This window comes from Mandrillus leucophaeus, unplaced genomic scaffold (genome assembly GCF_000951045.1).
Source record: "Mandrillus leucophaeus isolate KB7577 unplaced genomic scaffold, Mleu.le_1.0 Scaffold531, whole genome shotgun sequence".
NCBI lineage: Eukaryota > Metazoa > Chordata > Mammalia > Primates > Cercopithecidae > Mandrillus > Mandrillus leucophaeus.
The window spans coordinates 1,292,167-1,307,784 of NW_012105709.1; the positions used below are offsets into that span (position 1 = coordinate 1,292,167).

Below are 15,618 nucleotides of genomic sequence, written 5' to 3' on the forward strand. Positions count from 1 at the left end.
TCGAATGCTGTGAACTGGTTGTCAAAAACAAAAATCTCCTGGTCTGGTGGAGATTTCTTTAAGACATTCCACCATATAATTCAGCATACACAGCACTTCCCAAATCTTCAGTCGTTTGAACAGCATTTCTCAGACTTTTGCCATACCTGCACATAATTATACTTTTATCTACTGGATATTTCTCCTTAAGTCACTTCATCTTCTCCAATGTTATTGTAAAAAAAGCACTTATGCAATCACTAAGAATGGGAAAGACACATCACTTGCCATAAGTGGAAGCAAATTATACATGTAAATAAATATTTAAAAAACAGATATGTCTATCTATATTCCACATAAAAATATCTCACATACCACTAGTGGTATGTAGGCCACAGTTTGGAAAATATGGCAATATAATCTAAATAATATAAATACATCAAAATTTTCAGGATGTGCTCTCCACATACAAGAAAGGGTTAAGATCAGAGAACAAACTGAGGCCATTTTAGAGATGGAATGTGTAGTCAGAATAAACACAATTGTACCACTGTCACAAATAAGCCCCAGATCTCATTGGCTTGACATTACAAAAATGGATTTCTCAATTACATAAAGTCCATTGTGGGCCACATAATTCTCCAAGGAGATTGTTGCCATGGTGACTCAGAGTTGAGGCCAATGGCGGCTCCACCATCCTGTGGCTATGATATCCTGAACTTGTGGCCTCCTCAGTTGACGAGGTGATGAAAGAAAGCCTGGAGAATTATGCATGAGCTTCTCACTGTCTCAGCCCACAAGTGACACACCTCTTTCCCTCACAGCCTACACTGGCTGGAACCAATCACATAGCCCTGCCTAACTGCAAGGGAGGCCAGAAAGTGCAACACTTTCTCATGGTCATGGGTGAGCACTAAACATCTCTCCAAATATGGGCTGGGAAGATTAAGAGACTCGTCCAGAAGAAAACAGTCTCCAGGGAGAAATATATGTGGGAATAGGAATCAAGAAAGCAACCAACAGAGCAGAACTGAGTGGATGAGAGGAATTGTCAGACCACATCTGCAGCTCTGATTAATCAAATCCAAAATGTGCCCATTGATCTATTATTCCATAGAAATACTGGCATCACCAGCTCAATAGTAAGAGAAATGTAAATAATACCATACTTGCATGAATAATTCTTCTCTGCTCATACCTTCACTCAGGTCAACATAGATCTATCATACTCCTACAGTGTATAAGGGACATGCTAAACTTGAAGTACATTCATTCTAAAAAAATACAAAAGCATGGGAAGACTAAGAAAATTTCATAAACCTTCAATAAATTATCAGAAATATCTGGGATTCTCAGCTCCATTTATAAAGAAACCAGAGCTACAATTCTTCCATTACTGATTGCTTTCTGGATTGAATATTTGAACTCTGTTTTAGGGATTCTTCTTGCTTACACGTGGGAGGAAGAGCCCCTACCCTGAGCCAGCAGCTGGAGCACAGCCTGAACACACAGGTTCTCCCTCCTTAAGGGTTGGGCTCTAGATTCAAGGTTTGAATACCATAGCCTTGATCAGCAGGGAGAACTAACTACTTAGTTTCTACAGCTTTGCTTACTGCCTCTAAAGATAGACATTAACATCTTATTTTTGAATATTAATTTAGAGTTTAAGAGGGCCTTATAACCTTAATTCATCTCATCTCTGTAACAATCCTGTGAAGTAAGAATTATGGTACCCATTTAATGGAGGAGAATAATCGGGGAACTCAGGGGACAGTGCTTTGGTGGTATCTCTAGTTGGTGGCAAAACCAGGCCTGGGATGCAGTTCCCTTAACTCTGAAACTCTGAGTGTCGCTACTCAGTGGTTTTGTCTTTCCAAGGAAGAAGGCCTGGATACTATGGATCTTTTAAAAATCAAGGTAAAGGAAAACATGTAACAACAGAAAATAAATGTTTATAATATCATGGCGAATTTAGAAAGGGTAAAATTGTGTATGTGATTATAATTTTGTGAAAAGATGTATAGCAATTATACTGAAATTCTCTCCAGGGCATGCATGACAGAGTAGTGGGAATCGCTGGAACCTTTCTAGTAGTAAAGTTTGACGCTCAATGCTTCGATTGTTTCTGTTTTTAAAACCCCTTCTCTTCTCTCCCCAATCTCAGAGCATAACCTTAAATCTCGATACATCTAAGGAATACACAGACAGATCAAAAGTTTCACAGAGCAAACCACAAAGAGGGAAGTTCATTCCTCAACTCAGTACCCAGCATAGGGAAGGTTCTAGCTGATGCAAACTGGCATTTCAAAATCGAAGACAGGGGGCGGTGGCTTACATCTGTAATCCCAGCTCTTTGAGAGGCCGAGGTGGGTGGATCACCTGAGGTCAGGAGTTCAAGACTAGCCTGACCAATATGGTGAAACCTTGTCTTTATTAAAAATACAAAAATTTGCCAGGCGTGGTGGCCCTGTGCCTGTAGTCCCAGCTACTCAGGAAGCTGAGACAGTAAAATCACTTGAACCTGGGAGGAGGAGCTTGCAGTGAGCCAAGATCATGCCACTGCACTCCAGCCTGGATGACAGAGCAAGACTCTGTCTCAAAAAAAAAAAAAAAAAAAAACAATAAATAAATAAATAAATAAATAATAAAAAATCAAAGGCCAAAGCCTGTATGGAGAAAACTAGAGGAGAAAGTGTCTCTGTTCTCTAAATGAGAGAACAAGGGAGGGAGGGAACCATGAATTTTGCCGCATATCTAGATTTTTGGGGGTTTTCAAAAGCCAAACACACTTAAACCACATCTGCAGCTTTCACAATGACTCCAGAATACTTGGGGTGCTAAAGTCACTTTGCTGCTTCGAGGTAGTGGATTAAAGAAGTGAAAGTGTTACAGCGACAAGAGAGGTCACTGCCCTGGGAAAGATACAGAAAGGAGCGCAACATGTAGATGATGGCGAGCACGGAACTGAGTGTGCGGCTGCTAATGGCTTTAGACAAATCATGTACAGAGACATTTCAAAAGGAAATTCTGAACCAAATGGAAGGGGTCAAACTTATTTGGATCCTGATCCAAACACTCATTGAAGAGACAATGGGGGAAATTTGAATGCCGACTGACTAGTTAACGTTATTAATGTTAATTTTTTTTTTTAGTACGATAGTGGCATTGCGGGATTTTTTTTGGAAAAGTCCTTATTCTTTAGTATTACATGCTGAAATATTTACAGGAAAAATGATATGATGTCTGGAATTTATTTTAAAATATTCTAGTTGGGGAAGGCAAGCAGATAGGCATGAGGAAGAAATAATTTTGACTATGAGTTAGTAACAGGCACAGGGACTGTGTGCATGAGGGATCATTAGACTATTCTATCTACTTTTGGTTTATACTTAAATTTTACTAAAAAAATGGCTGGACACAGCGGGCTCACATCTGTAATCCCAACCCTTTGGAAAGTCAAGGTAGGAGGATTGCTTGGGGTCGGGAGTTCAACAGCAGCCTGGGCAACATAGTAAGACCCCTGTGTCTACCAAAAAAAAAAAAAAAAAAAAAGGCTGGGCATAGTGGCATGTGCCTATAGCCCCAGCTACTTGTGAGGCTGAGGTGGGAGGATGGCTTGAGCCCAGGAGTTGGAGGCTGCAGTGAGCTATGATTGCACCACTGAACTCCAGCCTGGGCAACAGAGTGAGACCCTGTCTCAAAAAAATTACAAAATAAGTAAATAAATAATAGTAAAAAAATAAACTGGCCAGATGCAGTGGTTCATGCTTGTAATCCCAGCTGTTTGGGAGCTGAGGCAGGAGGATTGCTTGAGGCCTGAAGTTCAAGGCCAGCTTGGGCAACATAGTGAGATGACATCTCTACAAAAAATAGAAAAACTAGCAGGGCATGATGTTGTGCACCAGAAGGCCTAGATACTCAGAAAGCTAAGGCAGGAGGGTTGCTTGAGCCCAGAAGTTGGAGGCTGGTGATCAGCCCTTCATCATGTCTCACTGGAACCTAAGGATAACCCCTCACAAGCCTCTTGACTTCCACCCTGCCCATGCCCCTACCCTCTATTTCCAACACAGCAGCAAAGTGAATGCTTTTTAAAAATTATCTGTAGGTCAGTTCACTCCTCTGCTCCGGACCCTGCACAGACTCCCCTTCCCGCCCAAAGTGAAAGCCCGCAAGACCCTGCCCTCACTCCACCCTGCAGCAACCACAGGCCCAGATCCAGCTTGGCAGGTTCCATTCTGGGGCCTTACTACCTCCTTTACCCGGAACCCTCTTCCTCCATCATCCACTGGGTTTGTGCTCCAGGACTGTTCACTTATCACCATCTCAGCAGAGCTGTCCCTGCCCACCTAATGCTCCTGCCCCATGCCCACCATTTTTTGGTGCTCTTGAATTTCCTCTGCTGTGGTACTTTTTCTTTTTTCTACTTACTTTTTCCACTTTCTACCATATTCCTAATATATTTATGTATGATGTGTATCCCTTATTTTCTGTATCTGAGCAGAGAGAATTTAATCTTGGCTAGGCTCACCGATATCCTCCACATACCTAGAACAATGCGTGGCATGTAGTAGGTGCTCATTAAAATGAGAAGAATGAGAGAATGGATACATGAAAGCTGATTTTCATTCCATTCCAGCCACTTGCAACCACAAAATTCATCAAACATATCTATTGACTTGAACTGCCATTCTTGCTAGAAGACTCCGCTGATGGTGATCAATGTTTTACACCACCATTTTATTGGTTTTACTACATTGTAAAACCACTGTTTTACACTTTTTCCTTTGTAGAAAAGGGGAGCATCTCTACTTGTGATCACTATTCGTATATCTGGAGAAAAATACCAATCAATACATTTCCCATTATACTTCCCACATAGAAGGTTTTCATTTTGCTGAGGTTGCAGTTGTTATTTTTAGGGCCTGTTACTGTTTGTGACTCTGCCATTTACATTCTGCCAAAGGCTCTGTTTCTGATCAGCAGGTCTTCCGAGAACTGCCGTCCTATCAGCCAGCAGCATTTACCAGGCACCTTTTCGGGGTGCTGAGCCCTTACATGATGCAAAGTACAGCGGAGGCCTCGTCAGCAGCTCAGTCATGACATGCTTCACATCCCACACAATTCACCTCTTGCTCTTTAACTGTTTCATGGAGGGAAATTTTAAATCCAGGCTTCCCCCTCTAATGAGTTCCCATAAATGTGCCTGGGTGTTAAAAATACAAAATCCTAGCAAATGTTTTATATGATATAACAGCAGGCTCCAATCCAGCAAATAAAATAAATAAAATGATGAATCATGTTATAACTGTTTACTTAATTTTTACTTTTGGGTATTATTAATTATTTGTCTCAGCCATGCAAAGTGCTGTGATTACAGGCATGAGCCACTGCACCTGGCCAACTTATTTTATTATTGACTTATTTTTTATTATTTTTTAGAGACAGGGTCTCACTCTGTTGCCAAGGTTAGAGTGCAGTGGTATATATATACACAGACACACACATACACATATATACACACACATGCACACACACACACATAACTAACACAGATTAAAAACTAAAAGAAGTAAACAGTTTAACAATTTTCTAAAGCATTTCAATAACCCAAGTTTGAGTTCTCTCAGCTCATGTGAAGTAAAATTCCATAGACAGAAGTATAATTTACTTTTAATTATTTATTTATTTCAGACAGGATCTCACTCTGTCACCCAGACTAGAGTGCAGTGATGCGATCTCGGCTCACTGCAGCCTCAACCTCGAGGGTTCCAGCAATCTTCCCACCTCAACCTCCCAAGTAGCTGGTACCACAGTGTGTGCCACCACACCCAGCTAATTTTTTGTATTTTTTTTTTTTTTTTTTTTTTTTGCAGAGACAGGGTTTCACCATGTTGCCCAGGCTGGTCTTGAACTCTTGAACTCAAGTGATCCACCTGCCTTGTCCTCCCAAAGTGCTGGGCTTACAGGCATGAGCCACCGTGCGCAGCCAGAATAGGTATATTTTAATGTTAAGAAAAAGCACTTGCCGCTGATGATTTTGCAGAAAAATAAGAGAATATGATGCTTATGTTGATGGAATCTTACTGATTCCCTAAATATGTGTCAAGAGAAAGAACACAGGGTTTCTTCTCATTTTTTTTTTTAATTTTTATTATTTTTTTTTGAGATGGAGTTTCGCTCTGTCGCCCAGGCTGGAGTGCAGTGGTGCGATCTTGGCTCACTGCAATCTTCATCTCCCAGGCTCAAGTAATTCTCCTGCCTCAGCCTCCCGAGTAGCTGGAACTACAGGCATGTGACACCACTCCTGGCTTAATTTTCTGTATTTTTAGTAGAGACACAGTTTCACCATGTTCGCCAGGATGGTCTCGATCTCCTGACCTCGTGATCCACCCACCTCGGCCTCCCAAAGTGCTGGGATTACAGGTGTGAGCCCCTGGTTTTCTTCTCTTGATAAAGAGCCTGTAGTGCCATCTCCCATGTAACTGGTCCACATACTTTTGTACTACTCTCTGCATTTGGGTCATTGGAACACTTTACTGCTAAATTTTTTCATTTGTTTCTTCCCTTCTTGTTGCTTTTTTTTTTTTTTCAAAGAATTGTGGTAAAAGATACATAAAATAAAATGTACTACACCAAACATTTTTATGTGTACAATTTAGTGGCATTAAGTACATTCACCACTAATTCCAGAACTTTTCATCATTCCAAACAGAAACTCCAAACCCGTTAAACAATAACTCTTTTTCTTCCCTTTCCTCCAGCCCCTGGAAGCCTATACTCTATTTTCTGTCTCTAGGAATTTGCCTATGCTAGGTAAATCCTCTATGTGGAATCATACAATATTTGTCCATCTGTGTCTGGCTTATTTCACAGAGCAGAACGTTTTCAAGTCTCATCCTTGTTGCAGCATATGTTCCTCTTTATGGCTGGATAACACTCATGTACATAAATACCATATTTTGTTAATTCAACTACTCATTACCTTTTAGGAATAACTGTGGATGATCTATTTCCAGTGCCTCAGATATGTCCTTTAATGTGCTTTTTTTCTTTCACAATGAGACTCTGTGACATAAATTGTATATACATAAATTTTAAGACAGGATTATTACCCTTGAAACTCAGAGTCACACTGCAGAGGCAGTCAAGTGACATAGTTTGGATATTTGTTCTCACCCAAATCTCGTGTTAAATTGTAATCCCCAGTGCCAGAGGTGGGGCCTGGTGGGAGGTGTTTGCGTCAGGGGAGCGGATTCCTCATGGCTTAGTTTCTTTTATTACTGTCTTTGCAATAGTGAGTGAGTTCTTGTGAGATCTGGTCACTTAAAAGTAAGTGGCACCTCCAATCCAATCTCTGGCTCTCTTGCTCCTGCTCTGGCCATGTGACGTGCCTGCTTCCTCTTTGCCTTCCGCCTCATTGTAAGCTTCCTGAGGCCCGGAAGGCCAAGCAGATGCCAGCACTATGCTTCCTGTACAGCCTGCAGAACTGTGAGCCAAATTAAACTTTTCTTTCTAAATTACCCAGTCTCAGGTATTTATTTATAGCAGTGCAAGAACGGCCTAAAACATCAAGTAAACAGATTATTCCAACACAACAGAGAGCACTGTGACAAGGTTACGAGGTCACAAAGGGGAGAACAAGGAACTCTGGGTGGTGGCAGAGAGTTTTCAGTGAAGCAACAATATCTTACCAGGGTTTTGAAGAATGAACAGAAGCTCTGTGTTAAATGAAGAAGAAACAGGAGTCCCTCCAAGCACAGGAACCACTCATGTCAAGATATGGGGCAAAAAGAGAGGACGTATTTGGAGACTAGAGAGTAACCGAAGGCTATCATTCAATCGGTGATAGTCTTCATGCAGGTTAATATCAAAGGCAACCTGAATTTCCTCAGACTTCATGAACTGGCGGTGAAGGGTGAGATCACACAAGCAGTAATAACCCAGCTCTCCCTGGCTCACTGCCTTAAATACTGGACTTCTGGTCCCCAGCAAAGCTGTCCCCATGAATTTGGGAGTCTCCATTCCTGTCCTTCCACTCCCCTCAAACGTCCTTGCATTCAAGGTCACATGGTAACTTGACTCTTCTCACCACTACTTCTGTGGGAATGCGGGGACCAGGCCAGAGCTGTGGGTGCTGCCCTCCCCAGAGACTTCACTATGCCCAGGGAGGACTGACTGGAGGAGGGGACCAGGCATCTCCCCTGCACTCTGGGCCCACAGCAACCCTGTATACCAGTCCGTATTAACCTTACCACTCCTTCCTCCAAAGGGCTGAGACCTCAACCATGGGACCTGGGTGGTGATCACCACAAAACTTCTTCCTGAAAGTTCTTCTCCAACAACTTTTCACATTCAGTTATTCATTCAACAAACATTGAGCAACAACCTAATATTCTGGGCTCTGGAGACCGAGTTCAAAAGAAGACAGCAGGCCTCTGCCCCCACTTCCTGACAGGTCACTGCATCTTGAGTGCTAAGACTGTCATCACAGAGTGAGGAGGGGAACTGAGCTCAGAGGGGTAGAACCTCCTGAAAGGGCAGAACAGCTCATGCATCCTGCCAAGGTCAGAAGGTCAGTGCCTACTGCATCTTCCTCTCTTCCCATCCCCGATTGTGTTTGAGGTGTGTGGGGCGTGGCCCAGGCTGGCAGCCAGTAAAGCCTAACTGGTCCTAAGACTAATCAGCCCAGCCCAGCAGCCAGCTTCAGGAGTCTGGCCAGTTCATTAAAGTTCCCCAGAGTCCTTGCTTGTTCTAAGCCTAGAACTCCTGTCAACTCTTGACATTACCCTCCCCCAACTCTTCATATCTAACACACACACACACATACACACACACCCCTCCACCTTGCATTTTATACCCCAACCCCCTAGGGTTCCTCAATATTTCCCAGAATAAAGTCCCTATATGCCCTCTTGTCTGTGCACCCAAGCTGCTACCCTTGGCTGGAACAAGCTCGTCTCCCTCCCCAGCGAGCACCTACTTGATCCTTCATGACAGCTTAGGTATCCAATACCTCCTCTGGGTGGCCTCTCTTGGCAATACCAGTCTAGGTCACGTCTCCCTCCTACTATAGCCCATATTACATTATGTTGAAATGTAACCCAAATGAACTAGTCAAAGGTCTGTTCACACCGAAATAAGCACCTAGACACAGGAACTAATGATATCTTACTCATTGCTGTCCACATAGTAGAGTCTCATTCAGAGTTGATTGAATGAATGAGTGGGTGAATGGTAGAATCAAAGTGGAAGAGTTCAAGACAGTTGCCACAAACTAGGCTGGATTTCTTGTCATTTTTAACTTGCTACCAGTTAGTCACATGGCTTATGGATGAATTAGACTAATTTAAAGATACAGAATCAAATACTTGGTTCAGTTTCTAATCAATGAATCGGCTGATTAGATCAATCCATTGCAACTGCAGGGCTCTTTCTGTAAACACAGAAATTCTACAATATACTTTTCTTCAAACTCTCTGTCTGTGAGTACTGAGTTATTTAATTAAGGACAAATTTTAATTTTTAAAACCTAGTGAATTATATTTTCATAAATAATACCATACAATCATTACTAAAAATGTTGAAAAAACACCAAGTATCTGTTTTCCTGAAACAACTCCCAAATGTGCAAGAAATTTACAACTTATGTTTTCATAACAATCCTCATAATCCCTAGTCTCAATTTTTGTTTTAGTATTGAAAAATAACAGTTTGGCACGGTGGCTCACACCTGTAATCCCAGCCCTTTGGGAGGCCGAGGCAGGTGGATCCCCTGAGGTCGGGAGTTCAAGACCAACCTGACCAACATGGAGAAACCCTGTCTCTACTAAAAATGCAAAAATTAGCTGGGTGTGATGGTGCATGCCTGTAATCCCAGCTATTCGGGAGGCTGATGCAGGAGAATTGCTTGAACCCGGGAGGCAGAGGTTGCAGGGAGCCAAGATCGCACCATTGCACTCCAGCCTGGGCAACAAGAGCAAAACTCTGTCTCAAAAAAAAAAAGAAAGAAAAGAAAAGAAAAGAAAAATCACTAGTGTTTTTATTGGTATTTCTAGTATTGGAAAACAACTGGTATACTTAACAATATTTGTTACATGGCAGAGTAAGAAAGGGAAGAGGAGAAGGGGTTATCTTACATGCTCATGAATGAATTACATTCAGTTCCTTCCTTCATTGTCTCTTTCCACTTCAGATCCAGAAAGAATTAGGAGTGGAGGTAGAAGGGAGAGATGTCAGGATAGGGTTACCATTGATATATGTAGCATCACAAACTAATAAATAACTCATAAATCCTCTGCTTCTTCCTCTCCTTCCTTTCTCCTTATATTTCCTCAGTAGGATCAGTGACGATTTTGAAACAGCCTGGTCTCACATCACATTCAGGAGATTCTGCCTCTGAATTCTTAACAGCCTGAGAGATGCAGTTGGGGCTGACCTGCTTGATCATATGCAAATTAAAAGCAGATGCTAGTAATGAGAACATTCCAGCCAAAATCCAAAGCTACCCCAGAGGAGTGGAGCATGAAGACACTTGCTCTATTGGAACAGTCATCTATATATTACAGTAGGGGAAAGCCTTGATCCCATTCCCAGAAGTCTTCACGACCATTGAAGATGAGGTGGTTTCTTCTTGGGTACAGCCCAACCACATGGGTGGCAGAGGCCAAAGATGGGCTGAGGGGGCTAAAAGCTACCATATCTGCTTCTGACTGCCAGGTGTCTAGAGAGATCCTTTCAATGCACTTGTAACAGATCTCCCCTCCTCCCAGAGAGTGGGGATGGGAGAGGCCTAAGCCATACCCATGCATTTCAGCTGGTCAATCAACAGGGAGGCGTTTAGGGGCCCTCGAGCTACCTAATCACCAGTACTGGTCCACCGTTTGCAGCAAGGTCCTGAAATCCTCCTCAGAGGTCTACAAATCCTAACGTACTTGTACTCAAAGGCCAGCTGGGAAACAAAGAACATGAGCTCAACTTTGTAAAAGGATCTCTATCTCCTCACATTGGAAAAACACATGAATGTACCCTACCACTACAGAAGTCATTTGTACATGCTCCTTACCTTTCTCTATCCAGAATATTACTAAAGAAAATGACAAAGGAGACAGGAATAGGTGAAATAGTGAGCTTTCTGGTCTCCCCACCATTTAGCCTAAAAAATGAAAATGGACATGGAAACATTTAATTTCATCCTTATAACAGATCTGATACTCAATTTTTTAAAAACCTAGTAGTTTAACTACATATGAATTTAGAAATTTAATATTTATAATGCAAATAGGACATGTTTACATGGTAAAGGGAATGAGGTAGGTGAAAGGGAGATTTGAAGATTTTGAAGCAAAAAAGTAGACATCTTTTTTCTCCTATCATATTTTTATATGTAAATAGAGGGAGATTCTTTCTTAAAACATGACCACAATATTATTTCACACCTAAGAAGGAACATTAATTCTGTAATATCATCAAATATATCCAGGATAACTTTTTTTCCTTACACTTTGAATAAGAATTCAAAGTCCATATATTTTGATTGTGCAGTGTTTCTTATAAATCTCTTTCCATCTATAGGTGCCGGATCCAGGGCAAAAATGAAGACATATGGGACCTTAGGTGACAAGGAAGAAGCTCCCAGGCAGCATGTGGGATGGACCCAAGGAGAACGTCAGAGAGAAAGGTTCAGTCTGGTGTCTCCTAAAGCAGGTGAGGTACACATGGACATGAAGGATCCCATCCATCCTTCAAGGGTATCGCTGAGGCAGGAATGAGAAAACAAAACAAAGCAAAATGGGAAAAAAGCACAATTCTCATGAAAGATGGTTACAGCTTATTCCATAGAACCCTGGCCTAACTTTACCTTCAAGAACATGACCTGACTTTGCTTCCCACTGACAAGGTGTCACCTTTTACAGTTCTATTCGGGTTCAGGCAAAAGAAACAGCATACTTGTGTTTCAAAGGTGGCAGCATGCTGACGAAGGAGCGTGGAACTGGTGCCTCCAGGACTCATGACAAGACCTTACGGAGAAAGAAGTCACCCAAGGGCAAATGACTGGAGTGTGGAAGAGTATGGAAGAGCTGGACCAAATCCACATGGTCCGGTCAGTTCTCCAAACATCAAGACCCTGTGCGGTGAGGGTGAGCCATCTCAGCAGAAAGGTATACCTCCCTGCCCATGCCACCTCCAACACTTCCAGACCTTCTCTTCCCTCCTTCCCCAATCCCACCCAAAGCTCCAGTTCCAGCAAATGTGGGAGTGCAACGAATGCAATTAGCTGGGGTGATGGCAGCAGCCCCGAACTTGGACTCAGAAGACCTGGCTTTAAATTTCGCCTCCGCACTTACTGGTTGTATGACCCAAGGCGATTTACCTCCCCCTCCACTTTCCCCATCTGTGAAATGGGGTAAATAAGAGTCCCACCTGATTCAAAAGGTTATGAGGATGAAATATGGTTGAGAGATGAGAATCCTTTTAAACTTCTCTGCAATACTAATGGTGATAATGATTAAAGTAACTTAGTTGCAAAATAATGTGAATGACATTACCTGGCCTTTAACCCTTCAGGAAGTGTTTATTCTTTAAAGGGAAAAGTTTGTCAAACCAAATGAATCCTCTTGGTGAACTACACGGATAACATATTTTGGAGAGAGATGGTAGGCCAGTTCCTGTGACCCTCTCTAACTGAGGCTGGGGCTAGGGAGGGAGGCCCTTTCATTCTGGCCTCATTTTTGTTTCAAAGGGAAATGTGGTCTCTCTGAGGGAGGAGGACAGACAGGCAGTATAACTTCTCACGTCTTTGTGCATCATTTTTATTAGTTCCTGGCCCACATTTTTAAAAAAGAATATTTACTCTTAAATGACACACTTTAAAAGCATGCTTTTCTAAGCGGCAGCAATTGGACCCCATGGTGTGGCCAGTGCATTCAGTCTGAAAACCCTACGGTGACACATCACGGTGGTCCTGTGGAGATGGGTCCTGTGGCGATGTATGTCTTCCTTCTCCTCTAGTTAGCGCCCTGTGAGCTGGGAGATTCAAATCTGATAGCAGCTTGAAAGCTTCAAACCTAGAGTCCTCCAAGCTGGGAAGCTGAATTGCTGCTCTAGGGCTGCGTTTAGATTGATTTTCTGAATGCTGTCACTGCAGAGGAGCTAGTCAACTTTTCTCAAAATATTTTTCTCATCTTTTTCACTTTCCTCTCTCCAGTTTGACATACGGAGTTATAAATGTACTTTCTGGTTTTGTTTTACGCCTTGATTTTTATTTCTGATGATTCTATCAAGCTGACTGCCTTCAATGTTTTCTCTATTTAGGAAAATGCACTACTTCCTGTATTCCTCACCTCCCTCCACCAGAGATTCACTCTCCTGGCCCACGCCTTGTGCCTGGCACACAGGAGCATTGGAGATGCCCCACACCTAAAGTCCATACCTTAATGTCTTGAAATAAATAAATGAATTTAAGGAAGAAACTCTGAAATAAACTGGGGCTGAATTATACAGTAGCTGGCATCACAAAATTCTAATCAAAGCTAGGGAATTTAATAACGATCCCTGCCTAAAGACCTAAAAGCATGTTCTTTTGTTACTTTGTTAACCATCATGAGTTTTCACTGTCCCTTCTGCTACTGCCTTCAATGTAACACTACAAATAGATTAATTACTAAGAGTAAAAGGTTTTGTCTCTTTTCTTTCTTTTTTCCTGTTTCTTTTTTAAAAAACTAATTGTGAAATAGCTAATTTAAAAGGATAATTTTTTTAAACAACAGTCTTAAAAAAAAAAAAAAGCTAAATGTCATAGTGCCCTAAATTCTTTTGTGTCGGTGATTATATTGTATGTCAAGAAACCATCCTGAGGTGATAATTAGATTTTATCTGCAAATGGAGGTGGGAGGATGAGAGTAGGTAGTAGCGTCAACATTTCACCAAAACAATAAGACAATTCACACGACGAGGTAGGAAAAACATTACTCAAACAGGAGGTTGGGGCTACTGTGTGATTAAGGGAATTTTGACACTATAATCATCTAGGGTGGGTGTATATTTTATTTGCCTCTCTATGACCAGACATTTAGGAAGGCAAACTGGAGCAAGAAAAAATAGACTGATAACCAAAATGTAAAATATCTCTGTGTTGATCATCATGGAAGTGAATAAAACAGGCCACAAAGACCCCTTTTTTCCCACAGAACTTTTCAACAGATGGTTATACTAGTTGTTTCAGAATTAATACCAAGGATTGAGGGTTGGAGGCATGTTATTTAGAAGCAGTGCTGGTGTGAAAGTGACAAGGTTTTTGGCTCCAAGTAACACCTCCCAATTTGTACAGCAACCACAAATGTGCTTCAGGCAAGGTGGCGTCCTACATTTTAACTTACCCCCAAGAAAATATCCTGAATTTCACAGGTGTTCTCAGTAATATGACCTGATTGAAAATAGCTTCTATTCTGTATTTTTCCCCAGGTTAAAATTAAGCTCGGCAGGCTCGATGTAAATGTGCAGACAAAGCAAAGCAGGAAGCCTCCCACACTAAAAAGGGAAGATAAGAATCACAGAAGCCGGGATGGTTTTTATTGAAGGGCACTTCAAAGCAAATACAGACATCTACAGCATATCTGTAAATCCTCCGTATGTGTATGGAAACACACACCTTCACACATCAAAACTGGATTTGTTCCTGAGTAATAAAACGTCCTAAGAACAAAACGAAAGCAAACTGAATAGCAGAAAAATACTTCCATCGTATACCACACAGGATTATTTATTAACCTCAACACACCAAGAGTTAAGAAAATAATGCAACAGGAACAAAGGGCAATGGATACGTACCGGGAAGACCACAGAGAAAGAAAATGCAAAAATGGCTAATAATATAAAATATTTCCTAGGTTCTATAGTAACCAGGGAAAGACAAAATTACACTTTTGACCTCTTAGACTGGCAGTGACAAAGGTTATTTGAGTGACCAAACTTTAGTCAGGCTCCTGGATCTTCTAGGCCCATCTGGGCACTTCCTCATAAAATACAGTTTTAGCAAACGCCCTGCTAAATTGGTTTACCAAGAACTCCTACCCTCAGTGGAGTTCCTTATCTCTTCACCTTTCCTCAGGTGAGGCCTGATCATCCTGGCCTATCTTCAGCAAGAGGGCCCTAACCGTGACGTTTCCTCTTAGTAAATTTCCATCCACTGACACTCACTTATAATTTATAGCCAGGAGCAAGCTCCTTGGCTTTAAATTATTTTCCCTGTTATATTCAGAGTTGAGCCCAATCCCTCTCTCCGACTACAAAATCTGATAGCAGTAGTCCCTATACCTATTGCAATGGTCCCAAATAAAACCTGCCTTACTGTGCTTTAACAAGTGTCATTGAATAATTTTTTAACTGCAAATTGTTGGAGGTAAAGACATTTTTAAATGTCTTCAATTAGTTTAGCTACTTCCATGTAATGTTAGAATCTCCATCAATTTGCTAGTTACTGTCCCTTCCTGAGAAGAAGCAGACACCATAGCCCCGCATACTTTGGATTCACTCCTAAGTTGATATTTATATGAATGAAATAGTTATCGCCCAAACTTTGCTTTCTACATTTGTATCAAAAAAACATGATGCCCCTGTGCCCAGCGCCCCCACCACTGGATC

The 15,618-nt window shown here is 41.7% G+C and overlaps 1 long non-coding RNA gene across 1 annotated transcript; it reads left to right on the plus strand.

Moving 5' to 3' along the window:
* Window positions 1-7,672: 7,672 nt before the first annotated feature.
* LOC105551765 lies at window positions 7,673-15,329 on the plus strand. The gene is made up of 3 exons (XR_001007896.1): window positions 7,673-8,551; window positions 11,551-11,682; window positions 14,440-15,329. It is a non-coding gene; the product is annotated as an uncharacterized LOC105551765 (long non-coding RNA).
* Window positions 15,330-15,618: the final 289 nt, after the last annotated feature.